The 26,317-nt window shown below is 39.1% G+C and overlaps 2 long non-coding RNA genes across 2 annotated transcripts in view; one reads left to right on the forward strand and one right to left on the reverse strand.

The window, feature by feature from the left end:
• Positions 1–26,317, reverse strand: part of LOC144827055 (uncharacterized) — a 732,152-nt gene that overhangs the window by 71,344 nt on the left and 634,491 nt on the right. The window lies entirely within an intron of this gene.
• Positions 1–26,317, forward strand: part of LOC144827054 (uncharacterized) — a 527,350-nt gene that overhangs the window by 34,728 nt on the left and 466,305 nt on the right. Inside the window, exon 3 of the long non-coding RNA XR_013609998.1 lies at positions 7,958–8,034. This is a non-coding gene — a long non-coding RNA (uncharacterized LOC144827054). The remainder of the gene's footprint in view (positions 1–7,957; positions 8,035–26,317) is intronic.

Raw genomic sequence — 26,317 nt, forward strand, 5'->3', positions numbered from 1 at the left:
GGTAGTAAAGATCAGTATACAGTGCCTACAGAATCAGTGTTCCGTTTTAAAAAGCTGCACCCAGCACTCGTGTTAGTTTTTCATCACGATGGTCTGAAAAACATGTCCATACAAACCACAATAGTTATACTGAAGAATATGGGTAAAATATTAATATCTTCAGCAGCCATATGATTGTGCAGAAGGACTCTGTGCGCCACTTATGCTGAAACTGCACTTTCCTACTGCATACGGTTAAGTCTAAAAAAATACACAAGATAGAATAGGAGCTATAAACTACTGCTCAGAAGCATGAACAGGCAAGCCCTATGTGCATACTAATATGTGCTGCAGACAGAGCAGTTTCAGTCAAAAGAGATGCATGGGATCCTTCTGACCTTGTACATATCATGATATTTCTCTGCTACTTCATCTGCTTTTTCAAAATGCAGCACTGTTTATAGAAAGCAAAGGCCATATAGCTGACAGTATGCAAATACATTCTTGGCAGGCTTCTTTCTCCCCTCATTACTAGGCAGAGCAGGTCTATGCCCAGATCTAATTCCATTAGTATATCTTGTAGGAAAGTCCTTGGTGCCTGAAAACAAATAAATAGGGATATGTGACAGTGGCTTGGCATATCCGAACACTCAATATAAAAACAAATGCGAGTTTATTGTTATTAGTTATAAAACTCATCATAATATACATCTAAAAACAATCCTTTTAAAAAAAATCGCTTATCTTTGAAACATGAATAAATATTTCTACAGCTCAGGAAAATCTTGTTGTCTCGTTAAAACACATTATCATTATAAAATGTATTCAGACATTAATAGGGATACTTTTCACTGTTGCTATAAATTGACGTATGCCTCAATATAAGATTCCACAACTCTAAGTGTTAACATCTTAGAACTGTTTTAGCGGCGTATAAATGTTGTGTACTCATTGTACGAGGCAAATTCCTCATGCTATGGTAAGCAGCTTACAATTCTGCTTAACTGCTTTATCGTGAATTTTGCAAAATTTTAGAAGTTTGCAGTTTTAGCTGAGGATCTGTAGGGGCCAGACTTCTCATGATGGCTGTTCTGCACGTACGTATCCCTCTCTTATTAAATACATGTTTTAGGAGTGTGCGGCGTACATTATTCAGTTTGGGACATATGGTGACCAAATGCACAAAATCCTCATTCGGAGCATCACATAGTCTGCACGTTTTTTGTCCTTTGTATCTCCATGCTGGTTTGTCTGACAGGGACGGCAGTTCACCTAAGTGCATGGCCAATAGTTTTTTCTTAAAATACACCAGATATGTTAGGTGTAGATAAGTTGCCGGTTGCAAAGTGACATAGGTTGGAATGGTCATCCAGGCATGGAATCGCTGCGATTTTTGCAGTTTTGTTCATGGCTTGGCAAAAAGTGGTATGCAATAGATTCAAGTCCCATAAGTCACCCGCTTTGGTTAGTTGTAAAGATGATGACAAGTATTTTTTGTAACATGAATTCACATCATTATTCACCGATTCCAATAGAGCACTAATTAGTGGACTAGACTGATTGTTTCGTAATTTATGCATGGATTTGATGAAGTGATATCTTCTTGCTGTGGTTTGTTGTGTCAGTACGAATTCCAAACACATTTGAGCAGGAGAGGAATTACAGTGCAGACCAAAGTCCTGTCTGTATGTTTTGACTTGTAACCTATCCAACATTTTGGATTTCTTTCCATGCATCACCGTGCTTGCATAAGAGATGGAAGCAGTTTAGCTTTGATTACAGAGAGCAATGGTTGATAAGAGGGCCCATCTAGTTTTTTAGCAAGTAAACTGAATGAATGTATTAGAGCATTATTTTTCTTAACCATATATTGTTGGTGTGCACGGAAGTTAAAATTTTTATCAAAATTGAAACCAAAATATTTATAAACACTGACTTCTTCTATGGTTACATTGTCGAGCCTGATCCTTAGTGAAGCATGGGGATTATTCCCAATACGCATGGTTTTTGTCTTGGTATTGTTAATTTCCAATTTATTGATTTCTCTATATGCTACAGTTTCTTTTATCAATCTTTGGAGTCCAATTTCTGTATGACTCAGCAGCACAATGTCATCAGCATATAATAGATGGGATATCGTTAGTGAACCTAACCTTGGAGCATGCAAATTGACTTAATCTAGTTGGGTGGATAAATCCGCCGTAAAGAGGTTGAACTGGTGTGGCGCTAGCACACACCCTTGCTTAAGACCCCTTGCGGTTGATATTTTTCTTGATATTTTGGTCCCATCCCCTACCTTAATCTGAATTCATGTTTCTGTGTATAGCAATTTGATTGCTCTTAGCATTGTTTCTTGAATACTCCACTGTCTTAATTTAATCCATGGAAGTGGTCGATCAACCTGGTCAAAAGCTGCTTTCAGATCTATAAAGCAGAGTTTCAGTTTCTTCTTTTGGCGTTTGCTCTTTTCCGCAATGGATGCTACTGTTGCCATATTAATTAGCGTACCATACCCCTTCCGAAATCCGGTTTGTTGTGGTGGGATAAAGTTCTTAGAATTAGCCCACTCTATTAGATCTTTTCAATATTAATGATGCATGATTATTGGCTTCCGAGTCAATAAGAGCTATTAATCTGTAGTCGGATGGGTTCGTTTTATCTCCTCCAATTTATATCTTGTGTCTAAAGTAGAAAATCTTGATTCAGCCGATCTTTGCCATTTGTCTGAACAATCGAGCAACAGGCAGATGTGGTACTTGGCCAACATTAACTGACTAGATGCAACCAAATCTTAATTTGGTGTAAACAATTCTCCATTCATGCACATCTTGACAAGGAACATGGCTGGCCTCAAGGTAAGAGGAGTTTCAGTGCTGGAAAATGATACCAGCATGGAGGGGAGAGAAATTATTAAAAGTTACTTGAAAGAGCAACTTGAGGGGAAGGTTATAAAGTAGAAAATAGGAAGCAGGAACGTGGTAAAGGAATGGCAATAGGACTGAGGGAATTAAATAAAAGCAACATTATTTATCTGTAAGGTATTGAAAAACACTGTCATCATAATTTTTAAGGTGAGAAAAGAACAACCACGGATATTTACAATTTGATTGAACACTGGAAAAACTCTACTGGAATTCACAACAAATTGATACTGTAAAAAGGAAAGTCTTCATATAGAATCACAGTCGCAATTTGTACCCTTTTCATGGAAAACCATCTTTTATTGACCGTGTCATAGGTTGGTCCCTTGGATCAGATACACAGGAGAAGAAGAGTCATATACAATATGGCCCTGCTTTACTCTGCATTATTTCTCACTCCTAATCAGAGGCCATACTCATAGGGCAGGTAATGGTCTGGTAGCATTTCTGTATCAGAATCCCTGTGGATGTTGCCTTTACTGCTGTTCAAACCAACAGTGTTCACCCAGCACCAATAAACACAGTTCATTTTGGCACAAATAGTCTAACAAAAGGTGTTTGCGCTCAGAATAATGGTGCTTTCTCAGGCAGCAGTGGGCATGCTTTGTATGCCTGTTAGTATGACTTGGGCAGTTTAAAACACAGATTTAGCATAAGGCCTATTAAAGCCTAGATGGGTCTGTTATGATATCAATTTTTTTAGGTGTTAGATGTGTTTTAACTTTTTAGTGATTTAGATTAAGTATAGATTAGCCAATAAAGAAGAGGGTACAGGTGGTTCCACAAAGAATACAAACTTAGTGGAGGGGATCCACTAAGGGTATAACGAGGAATTAAGGAGGCACAGGGTCAAAAAGAGGAAAATGACAAACAAAAAGTTTGAAAGGGTGGAGAAATACCAAAAAGAAACAGCTCTGAAACTGGACCAGTGCTGAAAAAGAGGGGAGACAGAATGAGCAGCTGGACAGCCAAATTTCTCGGTTGGTGCAGAAGTGACTGTGAGACCAACAGCCCAAAGTATGATGTGGCAGGTGCAGAAGCATTTGAGGCGAATATTCTCTGAGATGGGGCTCAGGTAGGTTGGCTCCACTACTCACTCACCGCATAAAAACAAATGTTGAGTTTTAGTATGCTTCGCAATCTGTTCACTTTTACAAAGTGCATGTTTTTTCACGTTGTTCATAGGACCTCCCACATCACAATGCAAATGAGCCGTGTACAGAGGTTAAATGGACCCTGTGATTCAATGTAAAAAATAACGTATCTACAGCCTAGTTTATAGCTGCAGGGGAGCAAACCCTCCTTAACATTACATATCCAAATCAGTACAAGAAAGGGCCTTATGCTGAGCTAATAAGGTTATATAAGGTTTAGATAATTCTCCAGTCATTCCCATAGCACATATGACATTATCAAAATGAGAGATACAAGCCTATCATGGGATGTTGCAGTGCAATCCTTTGCTCAATCTTGGCGTTATTAACTCTGAGTTCTTTTAAGTTAATAACTCTGCAGAGCAAACAGTGATTTCTTGACAGTCCACACCCAGTTACTAAATGTTATGTGCCCTCCATTTAAAACCTACCTCCCTTTATATCCTGGAGGTGGAGTCAGTGGGTGACATAAGTTCCTATTAACCCAATTAATTAATTGCAATACAGTTTGATGCCAGACATGTCAACAATTAAAATCCCAGCAAAATAGATGCATCACCGATGGGTTCGGACTGGGATAGAATATACCCCCTGCACCAAAATAAAAGTTTCCCCATTAGTAAATAAGAAAACTAAAGGAGTGGGCAATGTAAATCGGGCAGTTTTGAACTTGTAAAGATACACTTTATAATTGTTTTGCAAGGTGTGGAAGAATCCATGCATTTGAGATTTCTGCAGGCAATTTTTGTTTTAATACCAGGGAAACCAACAGAATAAAAAGCCTAGCAGACCATAAAACAGGCCCACAAACAGCCCACAAAATGACCCACACACTCTTCTGGTAGACCAGCCCATAGTTAATTGCCTGATCGCCCTATAGGCCAGTCCAACTCTGATCACCGATGGCAATCATCTACAACTGAAGTGTGACCACACCCCATCACACTGGTATTTGACCTCTGAAAGGAGACCGCCAGCTCCAGTATGCCAGGTCCTGAAATAGAAAATGTAATTCCACCTTACAGCAGTCACAAATCAAAATGCGTCAAACCTGAATTGAAACTCACTGGCCCATCACAGTTTGATTGCTAAATTGATAAGTGATCTTATGTGTATTTGTAAAGAGCGCACTATCATCAATGAGGGTATCCGTACACTAAGTAGGTGTATGTGCTTAGCCCTGTTTATGGTAAGCAAGAAGGAGTCCCATGGAGCGCAGGTATCTGGTGTGTTTGGTGGAAGGAGATGCAACTGTTCAGTTAGATGGGACCATAGTACCAGTTTGGAAAGAGGAGCCTACAACAGCTGGTCTGCATTCCTCACAATAATATTTGAACTTCCCTCTGTTGGACTGCAGCTAACTGTTGTAGACGCCATTTCTACTTTGGATGAACTGGTACAAATGTTGGACTCTGGCTGAGGTGTGAAAAATTGTGGTTGTGGCTCTTCTCTGAGAGCTTATAACGTTGATTATGGGACTCCCCTGTGTTACTTTTAGAAGTGTCCTTTATATTTCTGTGCGGAAATCTCCCCCTGCCCAAGCAGCAAAGTCTTGATAGTCTTAAATGCACTATTAACTTGTAGTTTGCAAATAGCAAAAAGATGGTAAATGTATACAAAAGTATGAGTTTACCTTTGTGAATCAGCCCAGAATTATTGTTGTGCATACTCTCTTGAGCTTCTGTAGGATTGATGTAAATGAGTCTTGTTATAGTTACCTAGGTTTTGGCCTTTGTTTACTTTGATGAAAATTCATTTTTTCAAGCATTAGACATCAAGCAGGTTTGGTTGCACTGAGAAAAAGTGCCTCAGAGGCATCCCCTTCATTTGTAAAGATACAGGGTGTTGTTTAGCCTTTTTATGGCCACTCACCTTGCTTTCACTAGCCACACTGAATAGTGAAACAATACGTCAGTGGATTAACTTTTTTTCTGAGATAGCATCTGTCTTCAACTGTTAATGTGGAAATGCCATTTGTGCACATAATGGTTAAAGCAGTTTCAGCTCCACAATTTTACTAATAGCAGAAATGTGCCAACGAGTATCTCTTAAACACAGAATGAGAAGGAGAGAGAAGGCCATTGCCACCACCAACACTCTTGTGACATAACATGTCAACAAAGTAGGTGATGCATGCCTTTTTGCGTTGGTTCTTAGATGATATGCAGGTCAGGTACTTCTCTTCTGTATTCTTGCGTTCACCCATAGACTAAAATTGTAACACTTTTATGCTCAACTGAGAATCAACTTAGCATATGCACATGTTTTCAATATGGCTCATAACAGCCATCAATATCACTGAAGTTTCAATGGCAACAGATAAGGATTTGACAGATATCATAACAATCATTCTTAGGGTAACCAAACCAACTGCAATATGATCTTGGTATAATGTTAACACCATTTTGCTAATTTCGCTAGAAATCTTGTATGGAATTATTCATATTGAACTAGCATACACGTTACTGCATCTCTTCATTAGACATCCTATTGGCATTGTACACCACTACACATGGGTATTACAGTCATGCAAAATATTTTCAGGTGGCTGGACTAAAACCTAATGCTTCCTACCTCTTAGCTACCTTATGGCAGCCACTGTAATGATGAGGAGGCAAAGGCAGGGTGGGAGGTCTTCATTTGGAATCATTCTCTCCTCAATATTCTATAATTTGACAATACACAGGCTTCACACACACATATATGAAAGGGAGGAAGGACTTGGCTTGTGAAGGGCAGGAGAACAAGGAATAAAACAAAAAGGTATTTATTGGCATACAAATAACTCAACATGTTACATCTTCTCCCTCTTATCAATGACCTATTCTAGTGCAAAGTCTATACATATAATAGGAGATGCAGTATTTCTTTTGGCACAAATACTTCAGTGAGATTGGTTTGTTCATTGGGCGAGAAAACATTGATGAAACTTTTGTCACTTGTTCTCACACCATCAGCTTCACCATGCACATCACTTGTGGCACTGTCCACAACTTCTAGTGTTCCTTCACTTGCAAAAATGGATCCGCTCATTTGACCAATTCCACCACTGACCATTGTCTAACAAATCTGCTGTTCCTTAAGTTTTTACTACCAAAAAAAGAAGCACAGAGAGCCAACAAAACATGAAGGCACAAATGCTGAGAAATGAAGTCTTGTCAGACTCTTTAATGAGGTTTTGACGACCTACCTGGGTTATCCATATTTGTTCATATTGATTTTCTTTTTGCAATTTCCTACACTTACTTGGTCACTAGTTTGCACGGACATCCTCCGTACAGCATTCCTAGCATCATAGTCACTAGGCATGGGAGAGGTGTGGCGCCGCGGCCAGGGCGACTGACGCTGGAATCTGGGGATCACGGTTCGATCCCCAGCACCGGCGGCAGGTTAGCCCAGCACCATGTGACTCTGGGCAATAGCTTGCTTAATCTTCCCGACGGCCCCCAGCGCCTAGAGACCCTAACGGGTGATTGTGCGCTTTACAAATGTGGATTATTATTATTATATATTATTAGGCATACAGTGGTGCCATTTTTGAAGCATATTCTGCATGTGGACATTTTTCTCTACATTACATTTACTTTCCCACTTTTTCCAATGCCAAAGGCCTTTAAGGTTGCAATTGTGTAGTGGCCGTCTACGTCATTCGTGTGCATGACAATGCAAAATAACATTCTCTGAATCAGCATTACTTACATTTCTATTTCTTGGGCATTTTATCCCAACAGCTTGAACATTAATTACAAGCGATAACGTTCACTGTATAAAATGTCATCAGTGTTGTCCATAAGGCAACAATGATACCCAATTAGAATGAAGAATTGCAGACTGACAGGGGTTGCGACATGACCACATGGGTGCTGTTTATTATATATTAAGAACCACTTCCTTGTTTTACAGAGGAACACCCAGCAGACACTGCAATGTCACTACATGCCAGAATGCCACCTCAACTGATTCCTGTTCACAGTCACAAGGTAAGTCCACCTCTACACCAAGAAGGACAGCTTGATGACAGTTACCCAAGGGTAATGGGGAAATGGTCCACCCATACAAAGATTTGGCATATCATCCACCTTAGGCAGAGCTAGGTTAGGGAGCTCTAGGTGGGAGTACACTAAAGCACATTACTCATAGGCCTGCATGTATTTACTACCTGAGCACTATGGTGGAAATGTCTATCTTTTCACCATTCATTTGATGCTTATTACGCTAATCTGTTTCATTCTATTGATTATCATAGAACACTTATTTTATACAAGAATCACAATGCTTCAAGAAATTTTGAAAAGCATTGCAGAGTATTTCTTGAGTACTTCTTTTCATATGCATGAGGGTCCAAATAAAAGGGTTCTAGATCTGTCATCTCAATTGTCTTGGGTGATCAGGGCTGTCGTGCATACATCTGTTACCCTGTAAGGTTAGTGGTGCAGATGGTGAACTGTGGGCTTGCAGGAATACAGGCCAATACACCCTGAGGGTGTTCACAGAATCTGTCTGGCACAATCTTGACATTTATGTTGTCCAACAAATGCAGTTTTACTGGATGAGGTACGAACTGTACAACAATTACTCTGGGCATGGTATAAGGCGGATTTTATATGTTCATCGCAGTCCATCGAAGGCTATAATTTCACAGCATGCGAGACACACACACACACACACACACACACACACACACACACACACACACACACACACACACACACACACACACACACACACACACACACACACACACACACACACACACACACACACACACACACACACACACACACACACACACACACACACACACACACACACACACACACACACACACACACACACACACACACACACACACACACACACACACACACACACACACACACACACACACACACACACACACACACACACACACACACACACACACACACACACACACACACACACACACACACACACACACACACACACACACACACACACACACACACACACACACACACACACACACACACACACACACACACACACACACACACACACACACACACACACACACACACACACACACACACACACACACACACACACACACACACACACACACACACATACATGTTTATATCACTCTATGAAGACCAGTGAAAAAAACCTACATTATGAGGGCCACCCTTTCTGATCATCAGAGAATCAAAATGATCATACATTTTATGTTTATACTTTAATGACAGTATGAAAGTTATATCAGATTTTCAAAAAACGATTATGGGAATAGTTTTGAGACTTTCTGACATAACCCCCTTATGAGGACCGCACATGTCCCGTATCCAAGAGTTATGAAGACCATTTTTACACACTACATAAAGACAGCAAACAGCTTTACGAGGACCGGTGTGTGTTTTTTTACAAGTCTGTTTATGAGGACCAGATTATATTTTACATATAGTGTCTTCCTATTTGGTATAGTATATATTTGTCAAAAAAACAGTCTTTATTTGGATCCCTTTCGTATGTGACTGACAATTTATTACAGAATACATATGCATTTAGCAAACACTGCTTTCTTATTTCATCCAGCGAATATTTAACTGACCATACTGGATTTAAAATAGTGTATTATTTAGACAATACCTTTAAAAAATAGTTCCTAACTGCTAAATATCCATCTTTTCACTGTGTTTCCCTTTGAATTTGTGTAGTTCTGCATCCTCAATTCAGTTGGTATTTTGAACATTTGCGAAGTGAAGAGCTGCTTTTCAGTTTCCAGCCACATGTGCTATTTTCTTAAAGTAGTAAAAAATGTAGGGCCCGGATTAAGCATTGTAGCACTTGTAAAACTGCAGACGGGATCTCCATCTCGTTTGTGAAGGTGTATTCCATTCGTCCAACTCTAATTATGGCATTTGACAATTTGTAAGTAAATTCTGTCCATAAATTGTGAAAATCTGGTTAAACGTCAACTTCAACATAAGAACTTGAGGTCGCTCAGATAAGACCTGGAAGGCAAGAGTAGAGCTGAACCTATTTTGATCTTTAAAATGGGGATACATAGGTGTTTGTCTTTCAGTAGCTATGAGTTTTACACATGTTTAGGTGCCTGATATGTCTGTGCTTCTATTGCCATCATATGGATCATATCTTAGTGTGTGTCAAAAAAGTGTGATCTGTTATCCATCACAACAAGGACCATATGATATTGTGTGTTAAACATCTGACCCAATGCTACTGCTATCAAGCATGAATTTCTTTTCTATTCAATAAGGACTATATCACTAGTATATTACAATTGCATGTGGTTTTACCATTCACACTGAGAAACAGATAATATGGCATGCTACAAGATTTTGTTCTTTGATACATCACATTGAGGGCCACATCAAGGTGTTTGTTAGTAATATGAGCGTGTGCCTATTCATCACAGAGGACATTTTCATACTGTCAGGGCTCGACAAATCCGAAAAATGGTACTAGTCCTGAAGGTCTGGTGCCATGGAAAATCCCCTCGACCTGACTGCAACCCACTTGACCTCCGTCTCTGAAAACGGAGCAAAAGTGACAAGATAACAAGATTTAAAGGCATCTTTATTGCTCAATCCCTTTGTGAGCAATAAAAATGCCTTCAAATCGTGTTATCTTGTCACTTTTGCTCTGTTTTCAAAGACATAGGACAAAAGTTAGTTTGATTTTCTACTCGCCAGAAAGGGCGAGTAGGACCTAAAAATAGCTCGTCCTCATCCATTCTCACTCGCAAATGCGAGCGGGCGAGTGGATTTGTCGAGTCCTGTGTGTATTGCAGGGTTGTGCATGCTTTAAACATCACCAGGAGAAAAATATTATGGAGTGTGTTACAAGTCAATGCTTGTTAGACCAGTCAGCCTTAGGGTGATCATCCCCAAAGCTTATTGCCTTCACCCCCACTATATTTATGAATTTGCTTTTGTTGGCCTTAGGACTGCTAACCAGTGCTAAAGTGCTTGTTCCCATTCCCTAAAACATGATAAAATTGGGCTACAGACCCCATTGTCACATTTAATTTATTTGCAAGTACCTAGTAAAGTGATATTGCATGTACACCCACAGCCTGTAAATTAAATGCTATTAGTGTCCCTACAGCACTTTTTGAGCCACCCACTTAAGTAGACTTTTTTTAACCTGTCCCTGGTCTGCCACTGCAGCTTGTGGGTGCAATTGTAAACTGCCATTTCCACATGTCAAAATAAACCTTTTACCAAGCATAAACCAATCTGTTGAGTACATATAAGTCACCTAAAGGGTAGGCCCTCAAAAGCACATAGGGCAAGGTGCAGTTTACTTTAAAAAGTTGGACATGTAGTTTTTAATCTGACATGTCCTGGTAGTCACTGTTGCAAGGCCTGCCTCTTTCATAGCATACCATTGGGTACCTTATTACATTTAATAAGTGTTAATTTTTGATTGGGAGCAGGTAGGAAAGTCATGAATGGTATCAGAGTAATTTAAAACCATCTTGAATGGTAAATTCATATTTCAATCCTCAATTTTAAAAATGCCACTTTTTAGAAAGTTGGAAACAAGAAAAAGGTCTGGACGTACATTTTGGAATAAATACATTCATAAATAACCACCTTAGATTCTCAAGTAGTTATATTGTTTTCATTACACTTGTTATTTGTTCATTTATTTGTGGAACAAACAAGATGGATATTTCTTTCATGTCTTAAAGAAGAACAATTAGTACAAACATATATCAACAACACAATGGTAACAGTACTTTGGACATATAACAAATACTTAGGAAATGGCCAAACATGACAAAACAATAGACCAGTCCTTATTTTAACATAAAGAACAATGGCGGTACCATTCAGTTATGTGTTTCACTACATACACCTGCCATAACCAGCGACGCAGTTAAACAGTTACACCAGGCCTAAATGTCCTGTTTGTACTCGGTATGGGTCGGTTGATTGGTGGTGATTATTGCTGGCTGGGTGGGGTCGACACATTTCAGAACCCTATTTGATTTCAGGGTTCTCCTCAGGACCAGGACCTGGTCATTCACATTTGAGGTGAGGGAATTCTCACGGGTGATGATGCCTTATGAACTCAAGGGGTGTGGTCCTTTTTCTCTTGTGTCCAGAAACGACCGCGGCGGTTGCTGGTGCTTCAATATGATATTCACGCTTCAAAATAATTAGATGATGACAGGGGGGACTTGTTAATGGCTTTCAAGCTGTAGCTTTGTGAATGGTTCTCATGGGGGCCTCACATGGTTCTTCTCCTCATGTACGATGTACATCCCATGTGAAGCGTATGATTTCTGGCAGAACCCGTGATGCATTGACATTTTTGTGCAGTGTAATGCCGGCGGTGGGGAACACAAGTATTTCAAGGACTTCCGCATTGTTGGCATACCAGGGAGAGACGAGGCAGCAGAGGAGGACCTCGATCGGGAACTTATAATTGAAGGAGCTGAGCCCTTCATTGAAAGACTCGCGTTCCCCACCGCCGGCATTTCACTGCACAAAAATTTCATAAGGCTGCCTTAAGATGCTTGATAGAGGTAGGACTGTACCCGATTCTGAGTGCACTCCTGACAGAGATTGTTCCCCTTAGGTGCTGATAAGCAGGAGTTGTTTTTGATAGTTTAGTCCATTAAAATGATTATATCACATTTCATATTGCAACATTGTGCGCTATTAAATCCTTTATTGAAAAAGCATCATGAATCACAGCAGGGTCATGGTTGCGGGGCGGCGTGGCGGCTGCGCATGGTGTGCTGGGATGACAGGCATTGGATTTGTTATTTTCGGGTGGCGTTTCTCAATGTACCCGTGTCGAGTATGTGCTTTCCATTAATTATACAAGTTTAGAAACTTAGTAGAACTTAAATGTTTATCTGTTATTAAGATAAATATTTATATATATTTTTGATGACCCTATATATTGTGATCATGTGAAAGCATAAGGTAAATCATGCACTTGTGTTAATTTATTTACGTTGCCTAGACCTATTTATATCAGGCCTTCTTCCAAAGGTTCTGGGCATCGTACAAGGTCCAACAAAGTCTTTTCACTATGTTTACTCATATGTGAGCTTGGTGTTTATAGGTGATAGGGTATAATCACCACGTATGTATTGGCTTTGAGAAAGACCAGTTTGGTTGAAACGCGTCAGCCGAATAAAACTTTCTTTGGAAACCTTAAAAAAAAAAAGAACCAGCAGGGTCACAATCATAATCTTGCCAGTGGTTTGCTCCTGCCCTCTAAAATGACCATAGCTTTGAGTGTTACAGATGTGTTGGTATGTTATATATATGAGCTACTATTATCATACTTTGGATCAAGTCATGTTGTGCATCACAGCAGTTTGATTTTATCCATCACAATGAGGACCGCATGATGTTGTGTGTTACACAACTGAGCTTTTTCCTATCACTGTGATGACCACACGACTAGGTCTGTTGCAAAATTGTGCTAGTACCTAAAGTACTGTTACCAAGAATTAACTTCTTTCCATAACAAATAGGAATATATCTCATTGTATGTAACAAATTAATTTGTGTTTATCAAGTGCAATGAGCGCTAGATGCCATGACAGATTTCAAGATCCCTTGCTTTGATACATCACATTAAGGAGCACATCATGCTATCTGTTACAACATGAGAGATTGTCTATTTATCATAGAAGGCAATTTCATATAGTTTTACATGGATGTGCATGTTTTAAATATTACAAGGAGGGCAATATCATGCAGTGCACTACAACTGCATGTTGGTTTATTTCTTCATTTGTAATTAATCGCAGAGACTTTGTGATGTGCTGGCATACAATAACAAGGCTACCATAGGATTCTTAATAGAAATAGACCAATTCCTCATTACAACTGTATTCATGTGAGATTGGTCCCATCTGGTGTCAATAAATATGATTTGTTTAAGACTTTTAGTCCATCAAACTCATAACGAGATCACCTTGCATGTTTTAACTCTCTGTGATATTACACCACACTCTGATAAAAAAAAAACTCTTGCGTGTTTTTATCCATCAAAATGAGGACTACATTGTGGTGTGCAATTCAGATGACCATGTGTGTAAATTGTGAGGTTTTATACATTGCAAAAAGGAGCATAGCAAAGCACATGTTACAGTTTTCTTTTGTGTTTCTAACATGTAATAGACACTGCCGCAACTTTACATGTGTATCAAGCATATGAACCTTTCTTATGGACACAGAAAACCATTTCATATTTTGTGTATCACAAGAAGGTGCTCTTTTATGCTTTACAATTACTCCTATATAAAGGTGGCTTATGCTCCTATGTGCACTTATAGGTCAAACTGAGGACCATGTTAAATTGTATGAGACAGGGTTGTGTACCTTTATCTGCCACAATTAATATTGTGGTGCCTATTACAGAGGTTGGCGTTTTTATCTATCACAATGAAGACTGTATCAAGATGTGTGTCACAATTGTGTGTTTTTATCCAACACAATGAGGACCACACTTTGGTTCATTTTAGACATGTGTGCTTCTGCTAACACAGAGTCACATCATGTTGCATTGAACACGTTCATGTTAATGTAGCTTCATTAGAAGTACTACATTAATGCGATTTAGTTTTATTGCACATTCCATTAACAGTAAGCTTCTTTAACATTATGTTGGGTATTAGTAAAGCGTTTTTATCCATCAGAATGAGGACTGTATCAAGATGTGTATAACAACTGTGTGTTTTTATCCAACACAATGAGGACACATTTTGGTGCAGTTTAGACAAGTGGGTTTCTTCTATCACACAGTCACATCATGTTGAATTGAACAAGTTCATGTTAATTTAGCCATCATTAAAAGTACGACATTAATGTGAATTAGTGTTATCACATATTCCTTTAACAGAAAGCTCCTATGACATTATGCTGTGTATTAGTAATGTGTATGATCTTAAGTAACTAAAAGAATCTATATTGTATTGTATCTTGGAAATGTGTGCACTCATCCATCGCAATGAGGGCTCTATACAGGCCTGGTCCCTAGGACATGCATCATCCAGCCAATCGACCATCATAAAAAAGCACAGGTGCTAATGTGCACAGGTATACATTTACACTTGCAAAGAGATGACTAGTGAATGTGAGTAAATACTTCTGTGTGTGGGGTTAGTGATTTTTCAGAGGGCTTTGTTGTTCTGCAAAGTATTTGTGTGCCTGCAAATGTGCTACTTTGTAACTGTACACAAACATTTCTTCAGCCCATTCCAACCCAGGGAACAATCTGAGATTCACTTCTAACACGTGCCAGATTAAATCTGTTTACAGGGTTGGAAGTGGAAGCAATCAGACAAAAAATTGGAAATAGCATAGATGAAGGGATTATTCCATAGGGGAAAATGTTTTTAAAATGTTATTACTTCTACTTGCTTCAGAATATTTCCCAAAATCTAAGCATGCAAACTTGTTCAAGGGAAAATGGAATTCTCAAAAGAAAATGAAGACTACCCCTTGAAATACATCCTCTGTAGCTGTATGCTAACTGTCCCCAAGACAACCTTTGTGAATTAAAAAGCAGCTTGCTCATGTAATCCAAAATTATAATAAATGTAGCACTTGGTGTAGTGAATTGAGTAAATGTAAATGTAAATGTATAGTATTTAAATAGCGCACTTCTACCCAGAGGCCTTGTAGCTCTGTATTCATACCGCTGTGGAACCCATCCTGGCTTTCCTGTGAAATGTCCACTCCTGGGCACCCCCAAGGTGAAGCCAGGCATCCAAGCGCTGCTGGGGCTGTTGTGGAGATTAAGCAAGCTATTGCCCAGAGTCACAGAGTGGGACCCATGATTAGACTAGGCACCGAGGCGAGAATTATCAGGTCCGGGGAAATTGAACCCTGGTCCCGGGCCAGACCTCTGCATCAGGGTCTGCCGCTCTAACCATTGAGCCACGCTTCTCCAGTAAATGATAAAGGGGTATAATGGTGTTTGTCTATATGAATCACAGCAGGGTCACAATCACAATCTTTCCAGTGGTTTGCTCATACCCTGCACAATGACCATAGCTTGGAGTGTTACAGGTGTTTTGGGGTGTTATATAAGTGAGCTACTATTATACTTTGAATCGAGTCTTGGTGTGCATCACAATTGTTTGTTTTTATCCATCACAACGAGGACCATATGATGTGTGTTATACATCTGAGCTTTTGTATATCACTGTGAGGACCACCCCACTAGGTCTGTTGCACAGTTGTGCTATTATCTAAGCTATTGTTACCAAGAATGAACTTATTTCCATCACAAATAGAATTATACTACATTGTATGTTACAAATTAATTCGGGTTTATTAAGTGCAATGATCACTAGATGCCTTGAAGTGTTACACGATTGTTTGCCTTGATACATCACATTAAGAAGCACATCATGCTGTCTGTTAGTAATATGACACAATATCTATGTATAACAATAGACAATCTCATACAGTGTTTTACAAAGATGTGCATGCTTAACCATCACCAGTGGGGCAATATTATGCAGTGCACTAAAACTGCATGTTGATTTACCTCTTCATTTGTAAATCATTGCAGAGAATTTGTGATGTGCTTGCCTAGCATCATAAGGCTGTCTTAAGATACTTCATAGAAACAGACCTGTTCCTCATTAAGACTGTATTCCAGTGAGAGACTGGTCCTCCCTGGTGTCAATAAATATGAATTGTTTAAGAACTGTAGTCCATCAAACTCATTACAGCATCACACTGCATGTTTTAACTCGGTGTGCTATTATACTGCACTCTAAAACAAAAACACAACAGTGTTTTCATCGATCAGAATGACGACTACATTGTGGTAGGCAATTCATGTGACCATGTGTATAGCATGTAAGCTTTTATGTAATGCAAAAAAGGGCACATCATGGCGCGTGTTACAGAATTGTGTTGAGATTTTTAACATAATATAGATTCTGCCACAACTTTATAAGTGTATCAATCATATGAACATCTGTTCAGGACTCTAAAAACAACTTCATATTGTGTGTCACAACATTGTGTTCATTTATGCTTTGCAATTGCTCCTATATATATGGGGCTTATGCTCCTATGTGCACTTTATAGGTTAAACTGAGAATCATATTACATTGTGTGAGACAGGTTTGTGTGCATTTGTCTGCCAGAGGAAATATGCTGCCTATTGGAGAGGTTGGTGTTTTTATCCATCACAATGAGGACCATATCAAGATGTGTGTCACAATTGTATGTTTTTATACAACACAATGAGGACCATATTTTGGGGCATTTTAGACAAGTGTGTTTCTATCACAGAGAAATATCATGTTGCATTGAGCAAGTTCATGATAATGCAGCTATCATTAAAAATATCACATTAATGTGATTTATAGTTTTCGCATATTCCTTTAACAGAAAGCTCCTTTAACAGTAAGATGCTTTAACAATATGCTGTTTAGTTGTCATGTGTATGATCTTAGGTAACTCAGAAAACTATATTGTATTTTATCTTGGAAATGAATGCATTTTTCCATCACACTGACTGCTCTATGCAGGCCTGGTCCGTAGGAAAGGAATTTATCACCATCACAACAAATCCCAAGGGCTAATGTTGTGTGCCTTTATCTGCCACATGAAATAATATGCTGCCTATTACAGAGGTTAGTGTTTTTATCCATCACAATGAGGACCGTATCAAGATGTGTGCCACAACTGTGTGTTTTTGTCCAACACAATGAGGACACATTTTGGTGCATTTTAGACAAGTGTGCTTCTTCTATCACAGAGTAACATAATATTGTATTGAAAAAGTTCATGTTAATTTAGCCATCATTAAAAGTACCACATTAATGTGAATTAGTGTTATCACTTATTCCTTTAACAGAAAGCATGTATAACATTATGCTGCGTATTAGTAAAATGTATGAGCTTGAGTAACAAAAAAAACTATATTGTATTGTACCTTGGAAATGCATGCACTTATACGACACAATGACGGTTCTATACAGCCTGGTCCATAGGACATGCATCATCCATCGAACGATCCATCACAAAAAAGCACAGAGGCTAATGTGAACAAGTACATATGTACTCTTGGAAAAAGATGACTATTGAATGTGAGCAAACATTTTTTGTGTGTGGATAGTGATCTTCACAGGGCTTTGTTGCTCTGTATAGTATTTGTGTGCCTCCAAATGTGTTACTTAGTAACTGTCCACAAACAATTCTTGAACCCATTCCCACCCAGGGAACAATCTGAGATTCACTACTGACAAGTGCCGGATTAAATCTGTTTCCAGGATGGGAAGTGAAAGGAATCAGACTAAAAATTGAAGATGGCATAGGTGAAGGAATTACTTGACAGGGGAAAATGTTTTTCGATTGTTATTACTTCTACTTGCTTTGTAATATTTCCAGAAATGTAAGCATGTAAACGTGTTCAAAGGAAAATGGAATTCTCAAAAGAAAATGAAGGGTACTCCTTGAAATACATCCTCCTTAGCTATAAGCTAACAGTCCACAAGACAACCTTTGTGAATTAAAAAGCAGCTTGCTCTGTATCCCAAAATGATGATAATAAACGAAGCACTTGGTGTTGTGAATTGAGCCAATGATTAAAGGGTATGAAGCTGTTTGTCTACATGAATCGCAGCAGGGTCACAATCACAATCTTTCCAGTGGATTGCTCATACCCTGCACAATGACCATAGCTTGGAATGTTACAGGTGTTTTGGGGTGTTATATAAGTGAGCTACTATTATACTTTGAATCAAGTGTTCGTGTGCATCACAATTGTTTGTTTTTATCCATCGCAACGAGGACCGTATGATATTGTGTGTTACATATCTGAGCTTTTTCCTAGCACTGCGAGGACGACACCACTACGCCTGTTGCAGAGTTGTGCTATTTTCTAAACTACTGTTACCAAGAATGAACTTCTTTCCATCACATATAGGATTATATTACATTGTATATTACAAAATAATGTGGGTTTATTAAGTACAATGTTCACTAGATGCCTTTAAGTGTTACAAGATTGTTTCCCTTGATACATCACATTACGTAGCACATCATGATGTCTGTTAGTAATATGAGACAGTAGCTATGTATAACAGAGGACAATCTCATGCACTGTTTTACAAAGATGTGCATGCTTTAACCATCACCAAGAGGGCAATATCATGCAGTGCACTAAAACTGCCTGATGGTTTACCTCTTCATTTCTAATTCATTGCAGAGAATTTGTGATGTACTTGCATACCATCATAAGGCTGCCTTAAGATACTTCATAGAAACAGACCTGTTCCTCATTAAGACTGCATTCCAGTGAGAGACTGGTCCCCTCTGGTGTCAGTAAATATGAATTGTTTATGATTAGTAGTCCGTCAAACGCATAACAGCATCACACTGCATGTTTTAACTCTGTGTGCAATTACACTGCACTCTGAAAGAAAAAAAATCACATGCATGTTTTTATGCATCAGAATGAGGACTACATCGTGGGAGGCGAATATTCATGGGACCATGTGTATAGCATGTGAGCTTTTATGTATTGCAAAAAAGGGCACATCATGACGCATGTTACAGAATTGTGTTGAGATATTGAGATTATGCTCCTATGTGCACTTTAAGGGTTAAACCGAGGACCATATTAAATTGTGTGAGACAGGTTTGAGTGCCTTTATCTGCCAGAGGAAATATGCTGCCTATTAGAGAGGTTGGTGTTTTTATCCATCACAATGAGGACCTTATCAAGATGTGTATCACAATTGTATGTTTTTGTCCAATGCAATGAGGACCATATTTTGGGGCATTTTAGGCATGTGTGCTTCTATCACAGATAAATATCATGTTGCATTGAGCAAGTTCATGATAATGTAGCTATCATTAAAAATACCACATTAATGTGATTTATAGTTTTTGCATATTCCTTTAACAGAAAGATGCTTTAACAATATGCTGTTTAGTTGTCATGTGTATGATCTTAGGTAACTCAGAAAACTATATTGTATTTTATCTTGGAAATGAATGCATTTTTCCATCACACTGACTGCTCTATGCAGGCCTGGTCCATAGGACATGAATTTATCACCATCACAAAAAATCCCAAGGGCTAATGTTGTGTGCCTTTATCTGCCACAGGAAATAATATGCTGCCTATTACAGAGGTTAGTGTTTTTATCCATCACAATGAGGACCGTATCAAGATGTGTGTCACAACTGTGTGTTTTTATCCAACACAATGAGGACACATTTTGGTGCATATTAGACAAGTGTGCTTCTTCTATCACAGAGTAACATAATATTGTATTGAAACAGTTCATGTTAATTTAGCCATCATTAAAAGTACCACATAAATGTGAATTAGTGTTATCACTTATTCCTTTAACAGAAAGCATGTATAACATTATGCTGTGTATTAGTAAAATGTATGAGCTTGAGTAACAAAAAAAACTATATTGTGTTGTACCTTGGAAATGCATGCACTTATACGTCACAATGACGGTTCTATACAGCCTGGTCCATAGAACATGCATCATCCATCGAACGATCCATCACAAAAAAGCACAGAGGCTAATGTGAACAAGTATATATGTACACTTGGAAAAAGATGACTATTGAATGTGAGCAAACATTTTTGTGTGTGTGGATAGTGATCTTCACAGGGCTTTGTTGCTCTGCAAAGTATTTGTGTGCCTCCAAATGTGTTACTTTGTAACTGTCCCCAAACAATTCTTCAGCCCATTCCCACCCAGGGAACAATCTGAGATTCACTTCAAACAAGTGCCGGATTAAATCTGTTTCATGGATGGAAAGTGAAAGGAATCAGACTAAAAATTGGAAATGGCATAGCTGAAGGGATTACGTGGCAGGGGAAAATGTTTTTCAAATGTTATTACTTCTACTTGCTTTGTAATATTTTCAGAAATGTAAGCATGTAAACTTGTTCAAGGGAAAATGGAATTCTCAAAAGAAAATGAAGACTACTCCTTGAAATACATCCTCTGTAGCTATGAGCTAATGGTCCACAAGTCAACCTTTGTGAATTAAAAAGCAGCTTGCTCTGTAATCCAAAATGATGATACTAAACAAAGCACTTGGGGCCATATGTAGGTATAGAAATACCGGTCGGTAACGGCCGATTTCGGCCGTTACCGACCGGTATTTGGCTTTTGAGATGTAGGTGGGTCTGAATTTACAGAATCGGTATATTTACCGATTCGGTAAATTTACCACTTCGGTATTTTACCGAATCGGTAAATATACCGATTCTGTAAATTCATATGTAGGTGACACTCCAAAGAGTGCCACAGGCCCTTCAGAGTCGGTATTTTACTACCCAATCCTATTGGGTGGTAAAATACCGAATTCAGGTGTGCATGCACATCTGTGCATGCACACCTGTGCAATGTGACACACAGACATGCCCTTAGGGCATGTATGTGTGCCACATGTCACACATGCCTGTATTTGGGGTGCTAGAGGGTGTCAAAGTGACACCCCCTGCACCCTTGCAAGATTCGGTATTTACCGATTCTGTAAATACCGATTCGGTATTTCACATTGATTCCTATGGGCTTCAAGGCCCATAGGAATCAATGTGAAATACCGATTCGGTATTTACAGAATCGGTAAATACAGACTCTTACAGAATCGGTAATTTTTTACCTACATCTGCCTTCTTCCAATTTACCGTCTCTTAAATACCGATTCGGTATTAGTCGGTATTTAAGAGTCGTTAAATCGGAATTACCTACATCTGGCCCAAGGTGTTGTGAATTGAGCCAATGATGAAGGGGTATAAAGGTGTTTATCTACATGAATCACAGCAGGGTCACAATCACAATCTTTCCAGTGCTTTGCTCATACCCTGCACAATAACCATAGCTTGGAATGTTACAGGTGTTTTAGGGTGTTATATAAGTGAGCTACTATTTTACTTTGAATCAAGTCTTGGTGTGCATCACAATTGTTTGTTTTTATAGATCGCAACGAGGACCGTATGATATTGTGTGTTACATATCTGAGCTTTTTCCTAGCACTGTGAGGACGACACCACTAGGCCTGTTGCAGAGATGTGCTATTATCTAAACTACTGTTACCAAGAATGAACTTCTTTCCATCACATATAGGATTTTATTTCATTGTATATTACAATTTATTGTGGGTTTATTAAGTACAATGATCACTAGATACCTTGAAGTTACAAGATTGTTTGCCTTGATACATCACATTAAGTAGCACATCATGCTGTCTGTTAGCAATATGAGACAGTATCTATGTATAACAGAGGACAATCTCATGCACTGTTTTACAAAGATGTGCCTGCTTTAACCATCACCAAGAGGGCAATATCATTCAGTGTACTAAAACTGCCTGATGGTTTACCTCTTCATTTGTAATTCATTGCAGAGAATTTGTGATGTTCTTGCATACCATCATAAGGCTGCCTTAAGATACTTCATAGAAACAGACCTGTTCCTCATTAAGACCGCATTCCAGTGAGAGACTGGTCCCCTCTGGTGTCAGTAAATATGAATTGTTTAGGAATTGTAGTACATCAAACTCATTACAGCAACACACTGCATGTTTTAACTCTGTGTGCTATTATACTGCACCCTGAAAGAAAAAAATCACATGCATGTTTTTATCCATCAGAATGAGGACTACATCGTGGTAGGCGAATATTCATGTGACCATGTGTATAGCATGTGAGCTTTTATGTATTGCAAAAAAGGGCACATTTTTATTTTTATTTTATTTTATTTTTAGAGTTTTCTATAGTGCGGAGCAGACCCAGCGAAGGTTATCAGAGCGCTTTACAATGGGGGCACAATACGAAATAGGACAGATTGCAAAACGAATAGCATACATAAGATCGACTTATTTTACAAAGTTCGTAATGTCGCAGGCTTAACAGTATTTCTAGCAACGAGTCGAGAGCAGCGAAGGTGTCTTTCGAGGGAAAGAGGGGGCAACTATACGGAGTACATCTGGAAAAGGTCCATGTGATAGTTTATGGGAGGAATTGAACACATAAGGAATGATTTTGCTTCTTTTTTTAACAGAAAAGTAGAGGAGATTTTTCTGATGTGGGGAGGAAGCAAGACCATATTCTTGATGCTGCTCCGGAGAATGCTCTGTCAGGGTTTTTTTTCTTTCTGAAGCATGAGGGTTTCAGGAGTAGATTGTTAGCACTCCTAGAACGTCTGAATCCTCCAGATAAGGTCAGTTTTTACGATAGGTACGGGGGAGTATTGTGGTGAAGTGCTTTGTGAGTGATGCATCCCATTTTTAGGTGGATTCTAGCTTCAAAGGGAAGCCAGTTGAGTGTTTTCAGGTGTGGTGATATGTGGTAAAATTTTCTGGATCCTGTTAGGAGTCTAGCTGCGGCATTGATACAGGCTTTTAATGGGGCGGTTGAGATTTTGGGAAGTCCCACGAGGGTGGTGCATCCGTACTCCAGCCTTGATATGACTAAGGACTAAACAGCAGTTTTGAGGTCCGGGTTCTCGATGAAAGGTTTCATTTTCCTGAGATAGTTGAGGTGAAAGCTTGCGTTTTTAGCTAACAGGTTGATATGTGCTTGCATTTTAAGGTTCTTATCAAGTGTAATTCCAAGTGATTTGGTGGAGTCGACCAGAGTTGGCATGCAGTTAAGTGCAGTGATCAACTTGAACCATTCCTTTTTCTCCTGGGAATTATTAGGGGGGAGATTAGAAGAAATTCTGTTTTTTGTGAGTTTAGCTTGAGGAAGTTGGTTGTTAGCCAGTGGACGGTCTTTTTGAGTGCCATGTTCATTGATATTATGTCTTCAATGGAGGAGATCTTGATGTAGAGTTGAGTGTCATCCGCGTACATGTGGTAGGCTATGTTTGCCTGCTGTAGTAGTTTGGTTAGCGGTTCGACATATAGGTTGAATAGGGTGGGGGATAGGGTAGAGCCTTGTGGTACACCCAGAGGGTTCGGTGAGGAGCACGATAGATTTTAGTTCACCATGAAAGAATGCGTTCTGTTTTCCAGAAAGGATTTGAACCATTGAAGGACTGAGCCTATTTTCCAGTCTTTTTAGATTTTTTTCGTCGTCCACTATTTGTAAAATGGCTGTTTCTGTGCTATGGCCGGGTCTGAAACCCGATCGGTGGGTGTTCAGAAGGTTGAAGTCCGTGATGTGTTGGTTCAGTTGTTGTTGAACACATTTTTCCAGGACCTTGGCTAGCATGGGAATGTTGGTTATGGGCCGAATTTGTTTGGGGTCGGAAGAGTTAGCTGTTGGTTTCTTTAGTATAGGGGTGACCTGGCCTGTTTTTAGGCAGTCCTGTATGTGCCCTTGCACTAGCGAGGCGTTGATGATTTTGGTCCAGAGAGGGGAGATGACTTGGTAGATGTGGGGAAGGCAACTTGAGGGGACTGGGTCATTGAAATGGTTGTTGAGTTTGGTGGTTGCTAATGTTTTGGTGATGTCATTAGGATCGTAGAGTTTGAAAGTGGAGCAGTGAAGGGTGGAACTGAGGACCATATTAAATTGAGTGAGACAGGTTTGAGTGCCTTCATCTGCCAGAGGAAATATGCTGCCTATTATAAGTGAGCTACTATTATACTTTGAATCAAGTCTTGGTGTGCATCACAATTGTTTGTTTTTATCCATCGCAACGAGGACCGTATGATATTGTGTGTTACATATCTGAGCTTTTTCCTAGCACTGCGAGGACGATACCACTAGGCCTGTTGCAGAGTTGTGCTATTATCTAAACTACTGTTACCAAGAATGAACTTCTTTCCATCACATATAGGATTATATTACATAGTATATTACAATTTAATGTGGTTTATTAAGTACAATGATCACTAGATGCCTTGAAGTGTTACAAGATTGTTTGCCTTGATACATCACATTAAGTAGCACATCATGCTGTCTGTTAGTAATATGAGACAGTATCTATGTATAACAGAGGACAATCTCATGCACTGTTTTACAAAGATGCATGCTTTAACCATCACCAAGAGGGCAATATCATTCAGTGCACTAAAACTGCCTGATGGTTTACCTCTTCATTTGTAATTCATTGACGAGAATTTGTGATGTGCTTGCATACCATCATAAGGCTGCCTTAAGATACTTCATAGAAACAGACCTGTTCCTCATTAAGACTGCATTCCAGTGAGAGACTGGTTCCCTATGTTGTCGGTAAATATGAATTGTTTATGAATTGTAGTCCATCAAACTCATTACAGCATCACACTGCAGGTTTTAACTCTGTGTGCTATTACACTGCACTCTGAAAGAAAAAAATCAAGTGCATGTTTTTATCCATCAGAATGAGGACTACATCATGGTAGGTGAATATTCATGTGACCATGTGTATAGCATGTGAGCTTTTATGTATTGCAGTAAAAGGGCACATCATGGCGCATGTTACAGAATTGTGTTGAGATTTTGAGATTATGCTCCTATGTTCACTTTTTCTTTTTGTTTTTTAAACTTTATTTCCAATTTTGTAAAATACAAAAGACAAAACCCCCCACGCAGGCATCATTAAAAACAGTTGTATACGGATCGACTGACTCATTATGGCGCATCACGGAATAGGACAACATCTGAAAACAAGGAAGTACATGTAGCATATTGAGCAGCATATTACGAGACTCGTGAGGAATACAGGCCAGGTCTCATGTCATGCACCCCGCAGGCAACTCCTCAGTGGTATTCACCCCCCTCTCCCTCAGCCTATGTTCACTTTAAGGGTTAAACTGAGGACCATATTAAATTGTGTGAGACAGGTTTGAGTGCCTTTGTCTGCCAGAGGAAATATGCTGCCTATTACTATGGTTGTTTTTTTTCTCCATCACAAGGAGGACCATATCAAGTTTTGTGTCACAATTGTGTGTTTTTATCCAACACAATGAGGACCACATTTTAGTGTATTTTAGGCTTGTGTGCTTCTTCTATCACAGAGTCATACCATGTTGCATTGATCAAGTTCATGTTAATGTAGCTATCATTAAAACACTACATTAATGTGATTTAGTGTTATTGCATATTCCTTTAACAGAAAGCTCCTTGAACAGTAAGCTGCTTTAACATTATGCTGTGTTTTTGTAGGGTGCATCATCTTGGGTAGCTTAAAAAAACTACATTGTATTTTATCTTGGAAATGTGTGTACTTATCCACTTATCCATCACAATTATGGCTCTATACAGACCTGTTACATAGGACATGAATTTATCTCCATCACAAAAAGGCCCTAGGGCTAATGTTGTGTGCCTTTATCTGACACAGGAACT

This window comes from Lissotriton helveticus, chromosome 4_1 (genome assembly GCF_964261635.1).
Source record: "Lissotriton helveticus chromosome 4_1, aLisHel1.1, whole genome shotgun sequence".
Lineage (NCBI taxonomy): Eukaryota > Metazoa > Chordata > Amphibia > Caudata > Salamandridae > Lissotriton > Lissotriton helveticus.